Here is a 20,395-nt window from a genome sequence, read left to right as displayed (position 1 = left end):
TGATTTGAATTTGTGTATGCATTCAAATTTTCGTGTCAGAGATACTTCCTCATTTTACCTCCTTCAGTTTGCATTTTATGGCAACGGTTCTGCCTGTTCACATGGGATCTAAAATGTTTCTAAGGTTGATTTAGGACAACAAACTGAGCTCTGCTGCTGGTGTTGAAGATCTAATCTACATGGGAAGTGTGTGTGTGTGTGCGTGTGCGTGTGTGTGTGTGTGGGTGTGTGTGTGTGTGTGTGTGTGTGTGTGTTTCCAAGTGCTGTATTTTCATTTGTGTGAAAAGCTGCAAAATTATACTAAATATTTGTAAAGAAAAATCTCTTATTGGCTGCTATGTGTTAGAAAAAAGTTCACAGTTCATAAACATGATAACACCAAACCCAAAGTAAGACGACGTGGCGGCAGCGTCATAAAAACAGATTTTTCTTTTTCCAGGAGGAACCAGGTGGATGAAATTATAAAGTTTAAAGTTTCCAGGTGTCTGGAAGAAAGTTGAAGAGGGATTTAATTTCTCAATATGTCAATGAGTTTAAACATAAAATCAACAAAAATGACCAGAACAAAGTTAAAAAGATTGGACATCAATCATCACAACAGTGAATCATCTAAACCAGAGGAAAGCCTCTCAGATTTATTTTATTTTTATTGTTATTTTTAAATGAATACCTATTTTTTATTGATTTATTTAATATTTTTATTCCTTGGATGCTGGTTGTTTAGACCTGTTTGTTTTGTTAACATGACTCTCAGGTGTTTGCATGTGGAGTCCTGTTGATGGGAAGCTGCCAACAGGTGGAGTAGTCCTACTGTCAGTACCGACTGAAGACTTCCTGACAAAATGCACTATCATGTCACATAATGCATTTTATTGTTTCATAACACAGTCCCTTTGAGTTTTCTAAAATTTAAATCGGAGGACCAACACGCCTTCTAAAAATCAGTCGTCGTCCTGCACAAATAACGGTTGGATGATTAAATTGGCTGTTTGAAAACAAACCAAAGTTCCTTAAATCTGCTTTCCTGATCGTTTTCAGCCACTCTTTTCTTAAACTTCTTTTTTTTTCATCTTTGACTCTGATTTTGCTTTAATTCCCTGAGTGTAATTTTCTATGCCTGTACCTGCAGTTTGGTGTGAACTTAAAACCGCCGTGTTTTAACTCCGTCAGAGAAATAAAGCCGCGGGTCGCTCTGACTCTCTGCTGATGGGATCAAGTCCATCTTCAGGGAAGAATCTTTCTAAAGGTTACTGCAAGTTTGCCAAACATTTTTCAAGTGCTGCAGAATGAAGGGAAGGAGACGATGAGCTGTTAAAAAGCTACAAAAGCATTCAAGAGGGCTTTTATCAATCTGCCAGCAATATCCCCATTTAGATATATTCATCTGTCAAAAGAGTGTTTAAAACTCAAACAGCCTGTTCAAGAACAAAAGGTTAAAATAGACATTTTTTCCCTGAAGACTTTATAAACACATCTGAAAAGGGCTTTGAACGTGTTCTCTAATCTCAGCTGACAGAGACTGCAAGGATTTGTTTTCTTTCAAAATCCCGATAACGTTGTAGTGGAATCAGTGTGTGAAATGGTCAGCATCAGCATTTAGCAAGAAAAAGAAACGTATATTTAGGAGCATCTTGTATAGGATGAGAAATCCTTTTAAAACCAACAAAATCACATAGAAGATGGATGGAAAACACGTTTCATTAAAAATCTTTGTCCTATGTGAGGAAGTAATTTCCTTATATTTAATAAAGGATTTGAACAATTTAGCTTTAATAACCTGGTAATGTTAGATTTTAGCATGTTTCCCCAGAGGCCTTAAAGGTGAAGAATCTGCTTAGTGAGCCACAGTTACCACATTAATTTCAATTTTCCAGAGAAGATCTCCTGTAATTTAGGTAATGACACAGTTCCAGAGCCATTCCCATTCTCAGGGGTCAGATATACAATTTAGTCATTTTTTTCTGGCTTATTAAACAAACAAATAAGGAGTTGCTTGGTATGAGTCCAGCTGTGGTAACAGCAGACACACACTGTGAAAGCTGAAATTGCTTGACAGCTTCTGTCTATTATTAAGCAACACTCTGTTCCTAATGGAGCTTGAAACATCCACAAGGTCAAAAATTTCAGATTTCTTCGTGTGAGCTACTTATGAGGACGATCGAGTTAGTTGTAGAAAGCATATCATCAGGTTTCGTCGCCAACGTTTTGTGGTCTCTGCTGGGAAAAGATTTTGTTTTCTGGATCAACAATTTAACATAATTCTTCATTTAAATTTAGTTTTTGTAAGTTGGTAAGAAAAACCTGGAACAGTTTGCTTTGTAGTGTAAGTTTGGAGACCTTATAGTGACACCAAAGTGATGATCAGAAAATATATTCTGAATGAAAGACAGCTTTTTTATGACAGCTTGGGTTGTAGAGATAACTGGCCTGGTAAAAACCGGCCCATTGTTGCACACCTGGCTTTGTACTGATAACTGTTGAAGTTTTAAATGTTACCCAATCGCTAACGTTTGCCGTTGCTAAGGTGACATTCAATGCTTCCTACACTGCCATGCTACAGTGGTAAAACAGCACAGAAAATCAACGTCATCGTTCACAACTTCTTCTCTTCACTGATTGGCCCAGTCGAGATTCGACTGATGAAATCCAAGTCAATGGGAGAAAATACTAAAGGAAGATGAGAATCAAGCAGAATGACATAGAAAGGCAATGGCCAGGCTAAGAGACTGGGCTACACCTGGGGGTTAGCCTATTAGCAAATGTCTGTCAGTAGTGATTAGCTAACGTAGCCCAACCTTGATAACTCCACTTGGATAGTGAATCAAAGTCTGGTACAATGTGAACACATTGGAAGTTAAAGATGGGGGTATGAGGTGTCCTGATTTCAAAAACTGTCTGTAGATTTTTAGAATGTTTTTAAATTTTCCAAGTTTCCAAACTTGGAAAAGTAAAACATGGAGTTTTACTTTGAAAAGTTAAAACACCAAACCGCTGCCTAGTATGATGTGGGAAACATCTCCCCTTAGTGAAGGTGACATTCTGCTCCTCAATCAACAAAAGGATGAGAACAGAATGCTGGAGACTCTAACAAGTCTGAAATAAATGCAGCTGAGCTCTGGATCTACAAAGATGTTCACTAAGAGGATGACAACCTGAGTAGATTAAGACATGATGGGGGACCTAACTCGCTCCGTTTCCTCTGAGGCCTAAAACAACATCAGGTGTGTTTGACTTCACAATTAAGACCCATCAGGCTGAAGGATAGGCAGGGAGAAACAGGAATCCCCTGGTGGCTGATCAGCACCAAATTGAAATGGACGCGCTGAAACACGAGCAGTTCGGCTCCTCATGGACTTCACAAGATGAGTGGCATGAGTTCACCGCTGCTGATCCTTTCAGTTTCAAACTTCACAGCATACAGGTCCATCAGAAGCTCAGAGTGAATGAACCAACAGATACTTACCAATATTTATCTAAAGTCTGCTCACTTTCTTATTCTTCCTTTCACTTTGTTTTAATTTGTTAGTCAGCACACCTGTTTTAATTTTATGATTTCTTCCTGCTGCGTCTTTTCTTGCTACTTTCCATGTTTTAATAGTGGTTTAGTTTTAGGTCATAAACTTGTCAAACCTTCTCATGTCAGTGTTTCTGTGATAAAGGTGAAGAAACAAGTCAAACTTGCGCCATCATTTTTTTCATTCCATCAGAAAGACTTATTAACGCCCGGTCTATTATTCTTCATTTAGTCTGTTTTGTTAAATGGAGACGGATAAACCCTGAAGGTTTAGTTTTTGTCCTTCGACGCTACGCTCATCAACTCATTTGAGATCAGTTGATGCAAAGAAACGTGTCAGGAAGGGCCGGGTAATAAATCAATAATATATATCATGACAGACATGTGATCAATATCAATAGGTAATACTTCTGATAGAAAAGTTGGTAATTTCATTCCAGAACCGCACAGCATTCTGGGCCTTTAGCTGCCCAACCGCTCACGGCCAGCTAAGCTAGGTTGGTGGAATCAACTAACTCACTCACTCTTTGGTTACCTAGCAACAACACATTCCGTAACTTGTGGTTACCTAGCAACAACACCTTCCGTAACTTGTGGTTACCTAGCAACAACCTGTAACTTCTGCAGCTGCAATTTACCCTAAATTAAAATTACATTTACAATTTAATTTTTTAGTTAATTTTTTAACTTCCTAAAAATAAAAATAAAAACAATAGCGTGGAAACGTCACATCACCAGTTTGGTAACTGATCAATAATTATTGATATCGACTGATATGAAATGTTTCTATTGTGATCGGTTCTTCAGCCATATTGTCCAGCTTTAGTGTCAGGTTCTTATAACGGTTTTCAAATCCTAAATCTCATCTCTGTTGTCTGAACTTGTTTTTTATTGTTCCACAGAATAACAGAATTAGAAACTTTAGACACTGTGATCGATTTACTAGAGATAAACAAGTTTTTTTTTTATTGTTTAGTAACAGCCACAGCTTATAAGATGGAAAGGAAGTAACATTTTTCTTATGTCACTTTACAAGTATTGGATTCCCACAGTCACTATAAACAGGCGTCCGCTGATATTTGGACCATATTTCACCATGCAAAGCTCTACACCACAGACTGACAGGACAATAAGGTTTTATTTATAATATTTCTACTTTATGCACAGACAGCAGAGGGTTGCTGCGCTTTGTGGAGCCGCATTTGATCCGTTTAGGACCAGGTGAAATCAGGCTGAGAGATGGATGAAGATATCGCGGCTCTCTGGGGTGTTGGTATCAATTCATGCGCAGGTACCTCTGTGGTGTTTCCATTACAGTGATGGAGGAAGAGGGTAATATGCAAAGCCAGGGCTCATCTCGGGGAATAGCAGCTTCAATCTATCAGGGCCTCCTTTACCCGGGTCAGAGAGGCAACAATGGAGAAAAAGATAGACATGAAGAGGCAACGGAGGCATTTTCAATCTCATTTTCCATCTCAACAGGTCATTGTTATTGGATGGTCATGGAGCTGATGGCGTTTTTTATGGGTTCATCTTGAAAGAAAAATGACAACCAGATTGATGGTGGTGCTTAGAAACAGAGCAGTGTTGAAATACGGAGACGGATCATTCTCACCAGGGAGGAACTTTAGCTTCAGTGTTTAGAATCCTCTGTTTCAACACTGTTGTGATTATAATGCAGATTATTGGTCATCAATTGATGTTATTATTTAAAAGAGGAGGCTTAAATCAATGAGCAGAAACTTCACCCAGAGAGCAGGATAGTCAACCACTTCACTACTTACATATTTCACTTTGCAGCAGCAGAGCAGTTAGCATTATGTTAGTTTTTACAGGAGAATTACTTCCTCTGAAAAGGTTTCTTTGTTTATTCACAAATCCACACTTCTGAAAAGCACAAAATATGAAGTGAACTTTAGTTTTCAGTAAGTAAAGAGATTGAAGCAGATCTAGAGTTTCATTGTGTTTGTCTACAGTCATGGTCAAGTGACTTTAAACTGATTTTTTAAGCTTTGAAATGTGTGTTTTTCACTACTTTTGTGCTGATTGAACCTTTTTGTGAGTTTCTTAGGTTATTATACAAAGCGATTTCATGCAGATTAATTCATCCTTGAGCTTTCTTAGCCTAAACAGGTTGTGCAGAGATATTTGGAGATCCTGGTGCTAAAAGTTAAACTGGGTCCATAGAACAAGATTTTTAAACACCTACAAACATATTTTATGGCATATCTGGCTGAAAAACATCAGCCCAATTATCCTAACATGAGCGTTTTACCTGGAGTAACCAGGGAGAACCCAAACATGGTAAACATGGTGAATTCAAATCTGAATCCACCAAACTGAGGCTTTACTAAAGATGTTGGTCATGGTTGCAAAGCCAAACATTCACATTAGAGGGATGTACACGATCCAGGAGTGGAAAACATGTTAAATCTTAAGTTATTCTTGTTAGGTGACCATATTTGCACGTTGTCCCCGTTATGTCAGTGAGTCCCAGTAATTGGCTGACACATGCAATCATTAGAGAACAACAGCAAACGCTGAGTCACCTACAGCATAACAAAGGTCACTGCTGGAGTTTGCTGGAACCGGAGCAGATGAACACAAATCCCCACCAGAAATGAGCCGGCGTCAGAACCCCGTCTGCAGTCGGCTTGATTGTTTCTTTTAATATTTGTGGATTACATTTGTCCTTCTTTCAGCTCTGGGATTTAAACAAAAAGTAATATGTTTAAAGAAAATTAAATTACCTCTGCAGAAAAAGGCTCCCAGCACCTCTCATTTTACTTTTCCCAATCCAGGTTTTTCTTGGCTAATGCCAGATCCTGCCTGCACTGACTTGATGTTAATAAGTGACAACAGTTGCAGTCGGATAAATGAGCTGTCAACATTTAAAGTCTTCATTTCTGCTGATGAAATTATTAAATCTGAGAGTGAGAGCAGCTGTTTTGGAAGATAAGCAATTATAAAATGTCGTTCATGTCAGCAAAGACAACAGTAGAGAGCAAAATGGATGTTAGCCAAGTGAATTATATGCATGCTAATTATGGAATGATGTTATGATCTGTTCTTTTAGACTTTTATTTAGTTAAGATGTGATAAATAAGCGAGAAGAAGTTCAATTTGGAGATGTTAACTCAGGTAAAATATATTTAGGAGGCGAATAATGAACATTAAATTACTGTGTTTTATCTGTGGTGGACTGGTTACCTGCCCAGGTTTCACCTTCCACACCAGGTAAATTATTAAATTATCCAACCATCCACTCAAAACAGCAAAAGTAAAATAGCACTTTAGAATTTATTTGGAAAATTAATTTAGGGGAAGCTAGTGCATTAGCAAAATTAGCAAAAACGCTACATGAAAAATTAGCTCTGCTATTAGTGCATTAGCAGGTAAGCTAATATGCTAATAGCGGTGCCCACCACTGGACACTGGAAGTAATTTATGCTATTTAGAATAATAAAAAAATAGATATGACAGGTTTGTTGTTAAAAACAAGTTTTGGGACAGAAACTGAAAAAATATTCAGCTATTACATTTTTTTACAAGATAAAATTAGCTAAACCCAGCAGCAGTTAAATGTAAAAAATTAAAACTTCACTAAGACATGAGCTGACAGTGAGTAATGACAATACAGGAACAGCAGTGAGGACAGAGATCTACTCAACTACTGAAGAAAATGTTAATCATGCTCTCTTTAAAATGTCTGGATCCCCTTCTAAAGGCAACAAGTCATAAATAATTGAGAGAGTTCTTCATGCTTGCAGACTCACCTCCAATACATGAAGGCATACAAGATTAAAATTACAAATCAAAACCGAATTGAACCTTCATATTATCCAGTTGTTTTCTCGTTCAGCTCCTTGTCTGTTTCCTTGTTGTTCCTGTTATAACTGGATCTGATAAATGGAGTCCCTGTTAGAGCAGAAAGCTGCAGCTTATCTGACGGTACCGACTGACCCCCTCCCCCCATTCCCATTTCCTCACTGGCTCTCTAACTCTGGGACGGGACTTCCTCTAACAACCTTATCAGTTTGAACCACAACCCTGGAACAGACCCACTGAAAGAGATCTCACAAAAAGTAAAGAAAAATCAAAAGTAGTAATGTTATACCTGCATTATGCTGCGCTTATCTTTATCTGTGGAATTTAGGAAATCTTTGTTTTGCTTTTGGATGCAGCCCCCTTCCAGAAACCTCAGTTTGAGAGAAAGACATTGTTTCGAGGAAACTCAAGGACACACAAGTGAAAAGTCACTTTACTCGTTCTTCTCTCTCTTTTTAAGAGCAGAGTGTAGAAAGCAGTGCAGTAAAGCTCCCTGTGAGGCTCTTGTGAAAACTGTACTTCTGAGTGGAACGCTGAGATAATAACATCTGTGATGAAACACTCCAAGCCGCTCGTGTTTATAGACCTGGAGGGGAATATTCAGGCCCAGTTCTGGTCCAAGCAAAAACATGGAACTATAAATTAATTTTTTTCAATATTCAGTGGGATAAACGCGTACATAAACAAGGCTGCAGATATTCTCTAAATCTGAATGTCATGGTCAACCTTTGGTAACAGATTTGGGAACCAGGAAAAATTTAAATAAAGCATAAGTTTAAATATATGAATGTGATCTGGTATTTGCTGAAAAGGGGTAATTAGACTTAAATATCAATCTGTAACTGCATCAACAGCAGGTTTATGAGTTTCATTTGTAGCCTTTTAAATTGTGTGAGTCAACATCGTATCTCAATCCATTGTTCTATCGAAGGAAAAAAGGCCCCAAACGGGCTGAGTACAGAACATCTCCAGTGGGAATTATGACGTCAGGACAGTTTTAAGTCATCAGGAATGTCCGGATGAATTATTTTCTCCAAAATCAACCTGATGAAACATGATCAGGTTTTAGGGATGAATGGAGATGTGGCCTTTGGAAACATTCTTTCTATTGTAAATGCCATCTTATTGTTACTGGGGCTTTAATTTGGGTGCAGCATCAATCTGTGTCTTCACTGAGATCAGATTTTACTAAACAGCAAATATTACATTCTTTGGTCGAGCACTTGATTTTTTTTTTAATGATATTTAAAGTTAAATAGTGTGAGCACATTTTCAGGCCAAACGATCATGTCAGAGTCAGAGCAGAAACCATTGTTTTCCTTTCTTACAGTGTGGTTATCCACCTGAATGAAATAAAAATATTTTAATTTCTTTCCTGGTCACAGGTTTTTTCCTGGAAATGTGAAGAAATGTTCTGAATTTAAATAACTAAAATAGCTCAAATCTCTCCGCTTGTGCACAAATGTATCTGTTTTCCAGTGAAAATATGACTAAGACTGAATTAAAGTTACATCAATAAATCTCAATATAACAAATGTCTCAAAGCATTGTACAAAACAGAAGGATCCATAAAATATGATTTTAACTCATACATTAGAGATAACCTTTAACCTTTAGCTCCTGTTTCTCATGTTTTTGGATAATATTTCCAATCTAAAGGGCTTAGTTTCACAGCTAAAGCTGCTCTTTTTGATCCTCTGTATTCCCCAGCAGCTCTTAGCATACTTGCATCATTAGCTTTCTAATTAGCAACCATGCTAATTCATCAAGGCAACAAATGCTGGTGTCAACATGGGCTCTCCACTAAGGGTTGAATGTGGTTGCATTAATTTTGCTGCTATTAATAACAGACAATAACATCTGTTGAATGGTGGTTTACACATTTAGGAGCATAATTAGCTCTTCGCAACAATTGACACGTAGGAGCAAAATCCAAAACATCTCGGCAGACGGAGGAAATGGCGAAGACGCAGGGGGCTCCACCAGGGACGACCAGCAATTAGCTGGACTGGAGTTTAGTAGGTGAGAGTCAGAACAAAAGTCAGACATGTGGTTTCGGATTGTTAAGCCAGACACAAATGACTTCATGCTTCTGGATTTGATGGCTGCAGCTCTATTTTTCTTAGCTGGGTTTGAATAAACAGAGCCGCTCCGGGCCGGGCCGTGTTGATTCCAGAGGGGAGATAAGCAAGGTAAATAAAGCCCGACTCGGAGTGGAAGAGATTTCCTCTCAGTGGCGCTCAACTGTTTTACTGTTTAAACGCCTCCAGATGGGTCGAGTTAAGGAAGCAAATGTCGTGTGACAAGCAGAAAGAGAAAGCATTACGGACGTGTCCCACTGTCAGTCTGCTGCTGAAATATTGATTCACAGAACTTCACATTTTTTACATGCATGTTATTCTAAGCTTTATGTTAGATTATAACAAGATTATTACAATAACAGTTCTTATTGTACAAGATTTCTAAAGGTGAATAATTAAATATCATTGAAAATATAAGTCAGTGATTAAATAAACAAAACATACTTATGCACACTTTACACTATCTTAAATGTATTTTTTATCCTTATTTTGATTAATACAGCTAAACCCATTTACATTATGATCCATAAAAAATATTTTTCACATAAAATTACAGTATTCTGGTCTACACAATGGATGTCAAAGTCCAGTTGTTTGCTTTAGCTGTGTCTCTAATTCAACACAAATAAATTCATAACTGGGTCATTAGCAGGAGCCAAACTGAATGTTGAAGATTCGTTTCAGCTGTTTGGTTCAGGTGTGTTGGACCAGAAAGAAATGAACACAAATAAGATGTTGGACATTATGCAGGAGTTTCTCATTTTCTAGCTTAACTACTGAAATAAATTAACTTTTAGTTGTATTTATTTAATTTGGGTCAGTAAAGTATTTTTGAATTGAATTGTTTTGTGCAGGCGCATAAAAAAAATCAGATCAATGTTATTTGCTTCTCATTTCAAAAATATGAACTCAAAATCAACAAAGCTACAAATAAAGGCTTGAAGTAATTAATTTTATGTGTTTAAGTTTCACTTTCTAGTTAATGGGGTCAGAGGAAGTAACATAGAAAGTGTTATTATTATATTATTATTGTTTTTTAGATGTATTAAATGTAGTAATTGGTCATTTCAGGAATATGACACAATCTGGGGAAGTGTTAGCTTTCCAAATGCCAAATGATTGACTCACATGAACTGTGACTTTCCTAAAAGTCATGACTTATCATTTGGTCATGAGGCTCTGAGTAAAAACTTGGTGAAGTCACTTCTATCCTTTGTTTCCCTCTCGATGCGGAAGAGAATCGCTGCGATAAAAGTCTTGTTTCCCCTCGACAGAAGCTTGTTTTTTCTATTAAAGGTACGCTCTAACAGCTTAGAGGAAGCAAAAAATGATGACAAGGAAAAATAGATTAATTAAGGTACCTCAGCGTCGCAGCAGACACTTAATCATAGATTGTGCTTGTCACAGGGATTTAGGATCTGATTGACTTGAACAGATTATGCCTCTTCATTTTCTGCCTTTGTGCAATAGAAAATTAATTGTCAGTGACATTTGGTTGTAATCCCCCCTCTCTCCTTCTTCCCTCCATCTCCTCCGCTCTCTACTTCCACCAATTAATTGGCTCTCGTTTATATTCTCCATTCCAAAGATTTTCTTTTAGAGATACACAGGAGGCAGAATCATTTCCTTGGCTGCAGAGGACAACATTGAGTTTTTTGATTGAGTGTAGAATCTAAGCATCGGTTGATGCTGATGCGATACTCCGGCTCGTACTTGCAGTGCTGCGTCAGTGCTTTCACTCGCGGCCTCACACACATAAACACACACACACACATTGTCTGAATGACAGCTAAATATTTAGAATGGCCCAGTCCAGCTTGGGTCGTCAATCATCTGTAGATGTGACAGCCAAACTCTCTCAAAAGAAGAATAAAACAGAACAAGGGTGAGAAAAGTTGAAAGAAAAAGAAATACAGAACAATTTGTCATACTGGGCTTCAGCCAGCGGTCAAAAACACTGCAGCACATACTGTTAATCTACAATAAACATGATTTCATGTTGCTGTTTGTTCTCTTCTGTCAACTGCATTCATCAGAAACAGTTGTTAGACGTTGAAAACAAGAAGATGGAAAAGTGAAAACACTCATGTTGCCTGTTAATGCCGCCTGTATCTGGAACCTCTGCTGGCGACATCAACATACAAGCTGAGTTTCCTTTTCAAATGTTTGTTCAGCTTTGCACAAAGTAAAAAAAAAAAACTATTTGGCAATTGCGATGTTTCCATTAAAAAAAGAAATGCATCTATAATCATACTTGAATCTGTTTATTCACGCAATAACTCATTAAAACCATGATCTTCATACCACTTCCTGTCATCTTCTTCATCATTTCCACCAGCAGTAACTTCTGGTTGTTCATCACATGACTTGTGTGACTGGAAAGACGGGTTTCCATTGCAATTTTGCAAAATATACCAATTTCAATATTGCCAAAAAAAAACACTCCTCACCCAGCACCAACGCTTTATATCAAAAAACAAGAGTTTTGTTGAAATTGGCTTATTTTCATTAATCAAATCTGTTTTCAAATTGTGCAGATTTAAGTTTAATTGAACCTCATGATTGAACAAAGGTCAGGGCAGATTAGTTGGCAGCAACTCCAACAATCAAGCCTCTGATGATGATGCATAATCTGATGATTAGGATCTCGGACCACCAGATCACATTCCTGCCATGTCAAGAAATTGAATGCGATGAACTTTCCAAAATGCACAAAAATTTCAAACCTCAAATTTAGTTTAAATTGAGTAAATGACCTTGGTTGGAATCCAAGTCGAGAGACTTTGGCGTTTGATTCCTTCGACGGCCGACATCCAGTGACCCCTGGGACAATCGGGGCCGATCGTGAGGAATTGCCAATAAATACCGACTGCTGTCGTTTCAGATTAAAACTGAAGTTTTCCTAAAAAAAAGAAAAACAGTTATGCAGTTCACTAGTTGTGAATTGTTTTTACTGTGTTTTGTAAATCTAAATCTGCTTTTCAATCTGGTTAAATATAACTTATATTTTTATGTCGCCAGAACTCCAGCTAAGATGTGAATAAATGAGTCAGAGGCCGGAGGTTTAATTGACTGTATCGTGTTTACAGAAGTTTTAGCTGTTTTACAAAGAAATTACAGAACAGGATCAGAAAACACCTTGATAGACTGAACTCTTTCTTTTTACTGTCAGACTTTCAAATATATTGATAAATTACAAGTTTCTGAAAATGCATGGCCTGGAATTTATTCAATAGAAAATAAAGTTGACATTTGCACTAGATAAATTTGTTTAGGTTCTTTTCAGATTTTGTATTTTGTGAAGGTAAATTTGCATATTGCTTTCTCAACCTGATTAAACCAATTTGACACAAACACAGTTTAATCATCTCAGATCAAATCAAAACTCATATCAGTGAACATAAAGCCTTGCCAAAAGAAAGAAAAAAATATTTTAAACATTCAACATAGAAACTGATGGATTTGTCACTGTCATGAAGTGTGGTTGGTGGTGGTGAGGAGAGACGCAGAGAACCCAGGTATGGTGAAGATAATGAATTTACTGATGAAGCTCACAGTCCAAAAACAGGCAGCACGGCAGAAAGACAGGCACACAGCCAAATACCGGTAGCAACTGATACACAGGACTGAAACGAGAGCTAACGCTATCCAGGACTTCACAGTTCTACTGGAGCGAAAACAAGACGTGACTTAGACAAGGATCCGACGAGGAACACAGACAACAGGTGGGTTTAAATACAGACGGGGTAATCAAGGGAATGAGACACACCAGGGAAACAATCAACGGGGAAGACGCAGAGACAGACTCAGGGAACAGGACTACACAGAAACTCCAAAATAAACACACAGAAACACGGAACATGACAGTCACACAGCTTCATTTCTTACGTATTAAGAAATGTGAGCTATGAGGAAATAACTGACGCTAAATTAATTGAATTTTGTGCAACATCGAATCTTTTTGCATCTTTTAATTAACTTAATTATCTGTCACTTCTGATGCAATTCTTTTCTGACTAGTACTTCAGTACTGGAATCAAGGGTGTGGACCCTCAGTTATTAACTTATTACTAGATAAGACTTTATGTTTGTGGTTTTAAAACTGTGTGGTGTCCATTTAGGGGATTTTTTATATTGTGTGCTTTTGTGGATTCTGGAAAACTTTTTATTTGTTCTCATTTCTTGTTGTTTCTAGTGAAGTAAAGAAGCTATAAAATAGTCAGCTAAAATGAACCAACTTACCTAAAGAGAACTAAACTAATCTACAATAAGCTAAATTATGCTAATGTAAATTAAGCTAAACCAAGCTAAGGTCAGCTGCACTCACATAAGATGAATTAATAAACTAACATAAGTTAATATAGACAGATTAAACTAAGGTAGAGTAAAGTTAACTAAACTATGGTAAAATAAGCCAACCTTATCTCAAGTAAATTGAAGTAATCTAATTATAAGCTAAGTTATGTCAGGAGAAATTACACTAAACTAAGATTAAGTCAACTAAGTAAGTTAGACTAGGAAGCTAAAATAAGCTGGCTACTCTTAAATAAGATGCACTGAAATCAGTTACTTTTAGCAAAAATAATATAAAACTATCCACAGTAAACTGTAGGCTAAGCTAAATCATGCTAAGTGCAGCTAAACTAAGGTAGGGTAAGGCCTAATTAAATTGTACCCTAATTAGGTCAAAATAAAACTAAAATGAGCTAGTCTAAGATAACTTAACAGTGCCTTTTTTTTAGTTTTTAAGCTCTTTCTTTTTTCCGGTGGAAGGTGGAAAATGTAATTTTGATTCCTTACATGATGAACTGACAATAAAATAGACTTTGACCTCAAGACGTTAAAAGTTTGTTTTGCTGTAACTTAACCGTCTTGTTTTCTTGTTTATTTTCTTATAATTAAAAATCAGCTGAAAATCTGGTAATGAGTCCATATAATTATAAATAAATGCCACTGGTGTTACTTTCAGTTTCTCGTGCCATGGGAATAAATCCTCGTCACGGCATCACTGTCATTCTTCAGCTGCTGATTGCTGATTCTGTAGCGGTGGTGGACATGTGTGCAGTAGTAGATCTGTAGCTTCTGGGGGATAGAAGAGGATTCAACATGTCAAAAAAACCATAATAACATAGCAAAGACGCTTCTGGACTCCATCGGGTCTTTACTGAACATTTTAAACGGTCCGATTGTTCACCTCTTATGTTCAGACCTGCTCTGGCATTTTCTGTGATCGTTTTATGAAAAGTCCTTTTTATGACTGTGATTTTGTGGATCTGACAGCCTTATTACCTCTGCTCAGATGGAGTCGCTGTTTTCAGTCGTCTTATTGCACCTTTACCATGGAGTTTCACAAAAACTTTCTATGGTTAATAAAAAAGTTTTTTTCTGAAATTTGTTCGATTGTAGAGCCGGGTGTTGAGCTTCCACGTTCATTTCAACTGCAAATCCCCAGCTAACAATCCAGGAAAGGTTCTGCTGAAACAAACTTAATTGACAAAGAAATGGGGAGAGGGTGACAGAGCAAAGGATGAAGTAGAGGAGAAAAATGAATGTAAAATGAAACAAACAAGGAGGAATATGTGAGGGGAATGAGCAGAATGAGAAGAGGGAGTTCAGAGCTTTGATGGAGAAAATGTTGTCAGCCGGCATCATGCACAAGGGAGCGGCAGAGAGAAAACGAAGGAAATTGTGGGATACCGGCTGCTGATGGAATGAAGGTGGGGTGAAAGATGAGATAGCATTGTAGCGTGATGAAACAGAGGTCAAACTTGTGTGTGTGTGTGTGTGTGTGTGTGTGTGTGTGTGTATGTTTGCTTCCTGTCAAATTAAACTGTGGAGCCAAAGATGGACATTTCATTTCCCAGATATGATTGATGGGAAATGTCTGAGTCCCAGAGAGGTGTCTGATATCCCGACCCGACTCCGTCGCACGTAAACACTGAAGCAGGCCGTGCTGCTGTCACACTCAGCTAAATATACGCATATTATTAAGCATATACACACACTGATAAGCAACTAATGTTTAATTAGAATGTGTTAAAATGCAAATGATCTTCGTTTTGAGCCTCAAGTTCTTCACCTGGAGGGGAGAATGTAGAAATGATCGTTTTACAGTTTACTGAATTTGATCGCTGTTAATGTTATTATAACAGATTGGAATTGGATTGCTTGTAATTTGTGTAAGCCGGTGGGAATTTCTGCGGCAGTAATGTAAGCATCGCTCTGGTCTGTTGTGAACTATTTTCCCCTTCATGCCTGGTAATGGTATGAAACGCTCTGAGTGTCTCTGGATTCTCGGCTTTTCCTTCTCTGAATGCCAACATCAGACTGGAAAAGACAATAAACCAACGGATGGATGGATGTTTGTATGTTAATAAAAACTTCAAGCCGACTGCGAATTTATTTGGACCCGTTTGTTTTTATATTTATTCTATGGGGAAATTTTAACACTTATATTTTAAATTTGAAAGAAGGACTTCATGTCCTCAGAGCAGAAATCTGAGGTCGTTCTTTCTCCATGCAAGACAGAACAACCTCACAGTTTGCTATGATAACCACATCGGTACACCCACTTGAAGGAAACAAACGCACCCACTTTCATTCTATTGGCTGAGAGGTTGCCAGGCAACGGTACTTTTCTGTTCCAAGCGCCAGCAGAAAATGATTCGCAAGTGAGGAGAGAAGTTTGGAAGCAGAGATTTAATCTGAGCAGAGACACGTTTTGAGAAAGGTTTGAGGAAGCACAGTGAACCAGTAAGCAAAAGAATGTGTACAAGGATTACACGTTTTGAGAGGAAAGACATGAAATCTTGCTTTCAAACTGAAAATGTGTTCTCTTGAATTATGGCAGAAAAATTCCTCCGTACTATTACTCTTGTTCTGTTTTGAATTGGTTCCATATAGACAAACGTATATTTCAGGTTGAAATAAGAATGAATATTTGTGGGTGTTTGACCCCTTTTTTTATTTTTTCTGCTTTATATCATCATGCTACGGAAGACAATTAGGCCCAATGAATAAACAAGAAAAAAAAAAAGATATTCTTTTCACAAATCTGATTCTTCTTTTTTTCAGTGGCCCTAATTCTCTTCTGTATCAAGCAAATTGTAGAACTGGGTAAAACTAAAATATGTAAATAAAATATATTATTGGTGACAGGTTGCTAAATCATAATTGTGGCAGTTGTGGTGAAAGTGTAGTTTGTGTTGAATAATGGTAATAAAATCAAACCAAAAAACCAATTTAATACAGCAATAAGTCATAAGTACTTTCATTCGATACCAATATGTAACAGTTAAAGTTATTATTTACCTTTTTTTCTGCATTAGTCTCTACAGACTGCAACATTCATAACTTAAGCAGTTGTTTGGATACATCTCATTATTACAGTGATGCTTTCTCCAGCTGAAACAGGGTGAACTTTTGCTTCTTCTTGGGAAACTATTTGACAAACAAACTGTATATTTCTCCAAGAGTCTGTCTCCAAGTAAGTATTCAGCGTGGCTTTCAGCAGAAGGAGGTAAAGCTAATATTTTAAATACTTTTTTGGTTTTGTTTTCTAGCATACAAATTTGTTTGCTTTCTTACTGATACAGCCAATCAGGAATGTGGCTCCAGGGAAACGACAGAGCCTGGCTCCCTTCTTGTCTCTGTGGTGAACAAAATGCAAAAGACTGAAAAAAGTCAGGCGTTGCTCCACGTTCTGCTGCGTCCTCCCAGTTACCGTGACCTTGTGCACAGACTCTTTTACTTTCCCTCTAAATATCCTGGTAGCAAAACCTCTTGATTCAATGAAGAGGAACGACCTCCAGTTCACCAGTGGGAGCTTTCTGATGGGCCGTTTGTGTCCATTAATAGTCATTAAAAGCTGAATTCCAGGCTGAAGTTTTCTCCAAGCTTCTCGGAGAGCCTTATAATGTTCCTGTTGTGCAACTCGTTTATGATCCGTTATAAATTGAGTGTTTTCAGGCCTTCCCCTGAACGCACCGGGCCATGGAGGTGAGGCAAGCCTGGCTCTGTGGGTTTCCGGTGGCTGCGGCAGACACAGACAGCGTGTTGATTTTTATGATGTTGGACTTGGCCGGCTCTGTTCCCCTTTAAAATGCTCCTACCCTGCAAACAGAAAAGTATTGTTCTCCAGACACTCGGAGACAGAAACCGGCCAGGCAGAGGAACTGGATGCTGCGGGAAATAAAAAGTAGGATTCGGACACTGTAACTTTAAGCAGTTGATACTTTTTGCTTCAGGTTTTACTTCCTTCTTCTACTTTGAAGAGCTAGTAAAATACAAAATGTTTGCTGTGCTTTAAAAGTGAATATATTCTCTTTAATTGGACGAGAACTATTTATTTAAAAAGAAAAAAGTCAGAAATCATCTTAGGTGATATCTTTTTCAGTAAAAACTTACAGAGATTTTCTTTTAATTTATGACTCTAAACAGCCTAAATTTACCATTCAACCAAACAAAGTGTTTTACTTAATGACAACATGGAGCCAATAGGACAGAAATCCTTTTCCAAGGTTTCACCACCGAGAAGTGATTCAGTCCCTGTACATTTAGAGTCTGACTTCCTTCAAAGTGACAGAAGAGGTTTCCAGAAATCACGCTGATCATGCCTGAGGTTGCCTGACTAATTCTGATCCTGACGGCCCGTTCTGGAAAACAGAACTCCTCACCTTATCTCTGAGTCAGTCGGGTCCTCGTCTCGCCGACGCCTCCCGCTCTTTTTTTACGGATAACGTGAAAAATAAAATTACATTTTCCAGTCTGTCAGTTGTTATTTCCTCCTCCTCCAAATTTGTAAACTTATAATAGTCATTCCTCTTTCTGCCATGATCGCTGATTTTATTATGCTGTTAATCACACAATAAAAAAACGATCGTCTTTCATGGTCGTTTTGTCCACCATGAAAGATGTGAAGTGTGAAAATGAACATCCTAAACCACACGGCCGCACGTCGACAGTTCGACGTTTGGACCGCTAAGGCGAAGCCCCTCCATCCTACGGTGGAAGCTTCCTGTATTGTGGATCTTCTTAAAGTGATGATCCATGTGTTAGATCCATCTTTAAAGGCTTGGAAGGGGATGAAGCAGAAAAGCAAGAGCTTCGCTTTTCCTTTCAGCTCCTTCTTTACTACATTGGGATTTCTGCAGACAAGGCACTTATTTGAAAAAAAAAATGGGAAAAAAAACCATAGATAGATGGAAAATTTACAATTATTAAAATATGAAAAATTTATGTTGAAGTAGTTTTGGCTTAAATGTGCCTTTTAACCTCCATTGATCTGGAATGAATCAAGCTACATCGTCTTTCAACTTCGGCCTCAATCATCTCAGCGGCATTTAAATAATTCGCTTGTAAGGTGATGAGCAGTGACATTTTTCTTAAAGCCAGATTCCCGCGATCCTGGAAAGGAGCTGAGCTGGAAACCGAGAGCTCAGTTCCTCCTGTCCTAACAACCCCTTTGAGGGGAATGATGAAGAGTGGCCTGCACAAAGCCAGCACTCAGCTTTAATTGGATGGAAGGTGGTTGTACCCCTGTACCATAAATAACTGGACCCAGAAAAGCTGTGGATATATATGTGTGTGTATATATGTGTGTGTGTGTGTGTGTGTGTGTTTTAGGGGTTAGTTGGGTGGAGAAAGGTTTAACCATAATGCAGTCTCACAGAGAACTTGAGCACACTGAGAATGGCGGAGGCTGCCAGGAACCTGGTGTAAATATCCTGTGGGCTAACTGATTTGTCGATGGTCATAAACACGACATAAAGAGCTAATATACAGGTCAGCACCTGCATGATATATTACTGCATGAGGCTAAAGGGCTTTATCAAAGCATTTCAATTTCCTTAAAATCCCCCTAAAAAAGTGCATTTCTGTAAAGAATACTTTGATTTTTTTTTCTTTAAAGTTTGGACTGGACATTTTTAAAAGTATTTTAGAGTTAGATTTATATGTTTAAGAAAATAAAATAAAGACATAACTTTTAATAAAACACAAGGGAGATATCAGACAGGAGGTGAAACTAATCACCATTTTACAATCCAATCAGAGTTTCTAGAAATAATTCTAATACCTCATACTGGCTAGCTGCGTCTTGCCATTATTCATGTTTATGCTCTTTATGGCCAACATCTCAGGATCTAGAGATTCATGGAGAGGAATGTATCTGGTTTAGGGGTGGCAGGGCTCTTTATTAGATTTTTGCAGATGATATGGTCCTGTGGGTGTATTGGCAGAACATTGCACTAAGACACTGATCTAATAAATAACAACAAAAAAAACAAGAAATATATTCCAGGTTACAAAATACAGCAGTGGGATATAATTGCATGGTTGAAGGAACCTTCAATACAATATCAAATCTACATGGAGAGCAGTATTTTTAAAAGCAGCCAGTTGAATGCAGTCAGTCAGATTTCCCACACTTTGTTTCTGTCAATAAATTCAATTCTTAAAAATAATCTCGTTTTACGATAAAACGTGTTGGAGCTAGGATGAGGTGGGGTTTTGGCCGTATCGACATTGGTTAATTTCGCAAAAAGGCCATGGAAACACTTTTTTTTCCATACAAATCACATGGTCAAGAACCGGATGTTGCCACTAGCGCCAACCACAAAGAAGAAGACGACAGGAAGTAGTTTGAGGATCATGTCGCTGGTATTCTTTTTTAATTACTTTTCTCATGAACAAACTTATTTACGTGCGATTTTTGTACAACCGCTCTTGTGTTACTTATTTTCTCGTAACTCTGCAGTCTGCTTGGTGCGCCCACCAGAGGGCGATCTGACCCACTAGCGTTCCATACAGATCGAGATGGCAGAGGGAGAGAGAGTAGCTGCAGCGAGACATTGTTTTTTTTGTTTTTTTACCTGCTGACGGACAGCTGCTGCGTTCACATTGGGGTGCGTTCGTGACCGAAGTAAGTTATGTGACATTGGTGAATGAAATGTGCGCTACATTGTAGATAAAT

The sequence above is a fragment of the Poecilia mexicana genome, unplaced genomic scaffold (genome assembly GCF_051168715.1).
Source record: "Poecilia mexicana isolate PSO_F unplaced genomic scaffold, ASM5116871v1 scaffold_2, whole genome shotgun sequence".
NCBI classification, from domain to species: domain Eukaryota; kingdom Metazoa; phylum Chordata; class Actinopteri; order Cyprinodontiformes; family Poeciliidae; genus Poecilia; species Poecilia mexicana.
The sequence above is the reverse complement of the archived record's forward strand: the minus strand, read 5'-3'. Positions refer to the sequence as shown.